Here is a 6,099-nt window from a genome sequence, read left to right on the forward strand (position 1 = left end):
TGCATGACTGTACCATGATTTAATCAGCCTCTATTAACGGACGCCTGGGTCCCGCCCACTTTTGTCCTTGTTGCCATCCACTCTGTGCCGAACGGCCCTGTCACACAAGGTTGAGTGTGGATATTTCTGTGGGGCACGTGCCTCCAAGCATTTCATTTTTTTAATAGTTCCTGTAAAACTGTCCCCAAAAACTGCCCCACTTTTCGCCAAGCGAGTCTGAGAGTGCTTCTTTACCTAGGTCTCTACCTCTCTACCTTCAAAAATAGCCTTCTGCCCACCCAGTAGGGTTGAAAACGCCGTCTCACTGTTCGGGCTTGCGTTTCTTTGATTCCTAGAACTACTCGGCATCATTTTCTGTGTTTCGAGTTTGCACTTGTGGAGGAGACTCTAGACGCTTCTGGACTCAAAGGGATGAGACGTTGAGGGTCATGAGAGGAGGCATTTGGAGGCAGAGGATGCTGCCTATGGACACCTTTCCCGCGTCCTGAGGATGACGGACAAGTATGTACACACATGGGCACCCAGGCAGTCAGTGTGCAAGTGCTGACTGAGGCAGGAGAGTGACTTTGAGAGACATCTCTGAAACAGATATCACAGCCTCATTCATGCCACACACACCTCCGAGGCAGAGTCCTGCTAGCCAACGGATTGCGAGGAGCTCACCCCGTGCCTGCAGATAAGGGCAGAGAACTCACTCATGGAAACAGAGCTGGAGGGGAGCCAAGGTGGGAAGGTCTGGGCAGAGCAGGGCTAGAAGATACGATGTTGGCCCGAGTTTGAAAAGAGGGGTTGGGGATGCGGGGAGGGGGGAGGGGACAAAAAGATGACCAGCGTGCACGCGCTTGGGCACGGCGGCTGGGGGGATTGCAGGTGCATCAGCCTGACGGGTGCGGGGCAGGCTGGCAGGTAGCAGAGCAGGCAGCCAGAAGCCATCTGTGTCCCACCTGGTCACGGAGCGCTCAGGAAGAAGCTTTGCTCGGGCCGAGTTTCACTGGAATGAAAACAGTCCAATTCCTGAGCGTCCAGCTAACTGAGGCGCGTCCCCTGCCAGGGTAAGGTAGAGGTACCAGGGAGCCTGTGGAGCGGGGGCTCTAATCTCACTCCCTGGCTGGATGACCTTGGAAAGCCAGGTGGCCTCTCTGAGGCTCAGGCTCCTTGTCTGGATGATGAAGAGAGAAACGCGCACCATGGAGAGGCATGTGGCTGAGACCACCTCGGGCTTCATGTCCTTGGGGGCCAGAGGCTTCCTAGCTCCAGGAGCGGATTTGCTGGGGTCACAGCTCTGTCTAGGAACCCAGGGGCTGAGCCAAGGGGGTGGGGGTGGCAGGATGTGTCTGGGCCCCGGGTTCAACCTCTGAACTGGATCCAAGTCCCAGCCATGGAGCCGAGCCCAGGGGGAGGCCAAAAGAGCGGTTTTCACCAATAACTGTTGGTGTAGGGTCCCAGGCAGTGCTTGGGGGACCCGATGGGAAATGTCCTACAGAGGAGAGAGGCACCTTGCCTTATCCCCATATGATACCAGCCACTCCCCTCCCCAGGCCCCAGTTTCCTCATCTGCACGAGGAGGCGATCCCAGGAAATCTCCTGAAGTTCTCCACTTTTGACATCATTGAATGTATCACTGGGGAGGGGAGAGAGACTGGCTCTGTTTGGTCCACTGCTATAGCCCAGAGCTGGCACCGTGTGCCATGGGAGCTCAGAGGAGGAGCCGAGTTCACAGTGGGCCTAAGTTGCTGGAAACGGAGCTCCAACCTCTTGGTCTTCAAGAGATTTGTTTGAAGCAGAAGAGAGGATGGGTGTGGGAGGACACCGTGGCTCTGCTCAGAGGTCGCTCTGGAAAGTTACTTCAATTCAACAGGAAACCTGATAAGGACAGACAAACCGGATTTCTGGAAGGAAGGGGTGGAGAAATGCAGCAAAACACTCTCTCTAGCAAGCCAGCTGTGTCCCCTTTGAGGCCCGTGGGTCAGAGCGCTGTTTAACTCCGTTCCATCCAATGCAACAAAATATGCCCCATGTCCTACTGTATCACGCATCCTACGCATGGGGCAGGGGAGCGTATCCATCGTCTCAGCAGCTCACAGTTTTGTGGGGGAGACAGCAGACAGTGCGGACAAGGCGAGCGGGAGACGGCTGACAGGGGTGGCTAATAAAGTTACAAAACCTTTAAGTGTCCCTTTGCCTGGGGAGGGGTGGCTCTGCAGTCTAACAAGCTCTGTTCAAATCCGGGCTCTGACCTTACCGGCCTCCCCATTCCTTCCTTCTCCCATGGACTGAATCTGATACCTCGGGGAGAGCACGGTTTGTCCTTCTGCCTATCGATTCCGAAAAAGAGAGCAGCTCCCCAGCGCCAGCGCACAGACAACCTGCCACGCCACCCCACTGGCTGGCCGGCTCCACCATGCGGGGGCAGGGTCTTCTAAGTCACCACCTTTGCCTTCAGAGCAAGGAACAGTGCCTGGCATGTTCCTGCTGAATGAATGAGTCAGTGGAAGAATCCTAGGAGCCCAGAAGCTTAGCTATCACATCAGCAGCAGGTTCAGCAATAAGGGGGAGCCCTTACTCCGGCTGTCGGTGAGCTGGGTCGATGCAAATTCACCCCTGTAATCCTGGCTTGGAAGGGGATAGGGGGTTTCTCTCTTGGATTTTGAGGTTCACCATTCAGCTTAGTCTTTATTCGGAAACCAGTGACAGAAGGCCTCTTTGGGGGCTCAGCGAGCAAAGAATGAGATGGAAAGAGCACTGGATCTCTGACTCCAGCTCTCGGGGTGCCCTGGGGGCGTTCTAGAGAGAGCTCCCGGGAGACAGGAAACAGGAACCGCAGTGTGTTTCATCTTAGGCAGAGCCCAATATGCTCTCCATTTTACAGGGTGCACCTTATGTGCACAGAGGTAAGGAAACTGGTCCGAAGTCACAGGTCTGGGAAGGGGCAGAACCAGGATTGGGACCCAGGCCTATGGACTCCTGAGCCTGGGTGTTGGACACAGAGCCACACCACCGCTTTCTCTGCGGTGCCACCGGGTATGTCGGTGAGGCCTCAGCCAGGCCATTGACCTCTCTGAGGGTGACTGTCCCTCTGTCTCTGAAAGGGGCACGTTGCTCCCTTCCAGCTCCAAGAGGTATTAGTTCGTGTGTGTGTGTGTGTGTGTGTGTGTGTGTGTGTGTGTGAAGGGACAGGGTGGTGGGTGGCTTCTGGCTGCTTCCCCGCAGGGCTGACATCCTGCCCCATCCCACTCCCAGCGCCTCTGGGAGGGGCATCCTCTCTGCGGGTGGGGGTGGGGTGGGAGGGCAGCCTTTGGATAAAGGAGCAGAGGAAGAGAAGGCAGAGAAAAGATGCTGAGCTCAGCCCACCAGGGAGAGGGGCCTGCCTCCCTCTCCCCCCCTGGGACCACCCTTTCCCTCTCCTTGAGCTGTTGGAAAGCTCTCCTTCTCTCTGCAGCTGCTGGCCCTCTGGGAAGGCTAGGAGCAGCGGCTGGAAACCCACAGAGCCCTTCCCCGCCATCCGGCAGCCACCCTCCCGAGCTGCAGCAGAAGCTATAAAAAGCACAGCCCTTCAACAATAGGTGACATCACCCAGCGGCGGAAAGAACTGGATTCTGCCAGATGCCAGGGAGAGTTATGGCCCCTACCTCTCCCTCAGGACGGGAGCCCCTCGGGAAAGGGCCTGGGTACGTTCCATTGGCCCCCCCTGGAGAGGTGGGGTCCGACTCCAAGGTCCTCCTCCCTCTCTGGGGGAGGGGAGGGCATGGGGGATGGATTTCACCAGAGGATTTTCAGGGATGGGGCGGATGGGAAAGGAGCTCCCGTGCAGGGAGGGCTTGCTGGCTCCCTTCAGTGTCCTCTGGACGTTCTGAGAGACAAGCAGAGGGCAGTGGAGGGGTGAGAGGAGGGGGGCAGGCACCGCCTGGGGACACGGGCCAGACTCGCTTCACACAGGTCCCCTCCCTAGCCCCACCCCCCAACCTCAATGAGTAGCACAGTGCCTGGCATTTGGTAGGTCTGCTGGCTGACCTCCTGACCCTGGTTCTGGATGTTGGGTCTGATGTGCAGTGCGCTGATGATCTGGGCCACAGTGGGTCGAGGGAGGGTGTCTCAGTGGCTTGCCCCTCGAGGCGCTTTGAGGGAGCAGGAAGGTCCGTCCCAACAGCCCTGGCAGCTCCGACTGGCCTCCGTCCCTGACCTTGGGGGCTGCAGGCTCCTTCCCCTTACAGATCAGCTCTCCCTGGACCTGCGGAGGACACCTCCCCTCCGTGTGCCCTCGGTGGGGGCCTGGCACGCGCCCTGCTCAGACAAGACACGGAGATGTAAATGCTGAATGTCTGATGGATCTGAACTGCCAGCCCTTTGTGGCCTCAGTTTCCTCATCTGTAAACCTGAGACCGTTGGTGGGGTGCTGAGGACCGCTGGCTGGGAGTCGGGAGAGCCGGGTTCTGACCCTGCCTGTGACCTTCCTCCCTGTGTGACCTTGGACTCGGTGCTTCCCCTTGGGCCTCAGGGAGGGGCTACTCCAGCATTGGGGGCTTGTTAGCTCCACTGCCAAGAACCTTGGCCCCGAGGCCAGAGAGGGCTGGACACTGAGAAGGGCTAAGGGGGGCTCCGAGCTGCTGCTTCTGGGGCAGCTGGACTGGAGGCTGGATCAAGAGCTTAGTTCCTCTCCGGACCAAAGACTTAATCTCCTTCTCTCTGGACAGGTGGCCCCGGGCCATCCCTCCCCACTGTGGCCCCGGTCCTGGTGTCCTTTTGCTTGATCTCCCACCGCTGCCGGCCACACTCCTCCCCTGGGTGTTCCCCTCCCCCTGGCCGAGCCACATCCCAGGGCTGGTTTGGCTCAGGGCGGGGGTGGGGGGGGTGGGGGCCCTCCTCTCCACCAGCCCTGACCCCTCCCGGCCACTAGCTTCCCTTCCCTGATCCCTGGGGTAAGCAGCGTCCCCTACCTATGTTGAAATCCTACCCCCAAGGCTGACAGTATTTGGACTCGGGGCCCCTGGGATGTGACTAAATCATGAGGGCGGAGCCCTCGAGAGTGGGATTAGTGCCCTTATCAGGGCCTCCGGAAGGACCCCAGCCCCTTCCGCCACGTGGGCATACAAGGAAATGAGGGCCGTCCTCCCCCATGCTGGCACGTGATCTTGGACTTTTCTCCAGAGCTGTGAGTAGGAAGTGGCTCACTCTATCAGCCACCCAGTCTGGTGTTCTGTGACAGCGGCCCGGGGACCCTGCCCCTGCGCCCAGGCCTGCACCCTCTCCCTGGGCCTCCTTCAGCCCCTTCTCTGCCAGCAGTTAGCTTTCCCTGGCTCCCTGCCCCTTTCTGCGTTTCCGGCACGAATCCTGCCTCCCCGTGTGCCTAGTGCTTGGGCTTTGGTCTGCACTGCACTTCAGTGAGTGGCCAGTGACCTTGCCCTTCTACTAGTGGCTGTTTCCGGAGCGGCATCAAGACCAGCAGGCACAGTGCTGGGCACAGACCTCCCTTCCTCCTCACAGCAACTGCCAAAGGCACGTATCATTATTGCCATTACCCAGAGGAGCAAAGCAGAGGCTCGGAGAGGGCAAGTCACACGCCCTTGGTCACCCAGTTGGCAAGCACTGGCACCAAGGCTCAGTCCCGGTCCGTGAGATTCCCCAGCCAAGCTCCCTTTGAAGGGCAGCACCCGGGGGAGTGCGGCGGGGACACTGCGGTCCTTCGGTCAGTGTGTGAAGAGGGCCACCTGGCTGGTGTGGTCGGGGCCAGGGCCTGACGCCTCCTCCTGACAGGCAGCGTGGATCGCTGGCTTATTAGCGGGGCTGCTGGAGCAAAGGGCGCCCGACTCACAGCCGGGACAATAAGGTGCTGAGCTAGGACCAGGTGGAGCTGCCGGGGCGAGGGGCCCTCCCTCCCTCCCCCTGAGTCAGGCGGAGCCAGGGAGCTCCGTGAGCCCTGGCCTGTCTGTCCTGCCCCTCATCCAGCTGATCACTGCTCCTCTCTGTCCCAGCTGGCTGCCTTGGTGACACACGGGACACCGGGGTGGGGGGTGGGAGGCAGAGACTTCTAGCTCGGACTGTGTGGATCGTGCCATGACGACACTTGGTTGAGTGGACAGAGGCTGGGGTCGCCGCGCTCCT

General features: G+C 59.3%; 1 protein-coding gene across 1 annotated transcript in view; it reads right to left on the reverse strand.

Moving 5' to 3' along the window:
- CORO2B (coronin 2B) overlaps positions 1 to 6,099 on the reverse strand; it is a 68,917-nt gene that overhangs the window by 16,500 nt on the left and 46,318 nt on the right. The gene's annotated exons all lie outside the window — the stretch shown is intronic.

Source organism: Crocuta crocuta, unplaced genomic scaffold, assembly GCF_008692635.1.
Source record: "Crocuta crocuta isolate KB4526 unplaced genomic scaffold, BGI_CrCroc_1.0 scaffold130, whole genome shotgun sequence".
In the NCBI taxonomy this organism is placed as follows: Eukaryota; Metazoa; Chordata; class Mammalia; order Carnivora; family Hyaenidae; genus Crocuta; species Crocuta crocuta.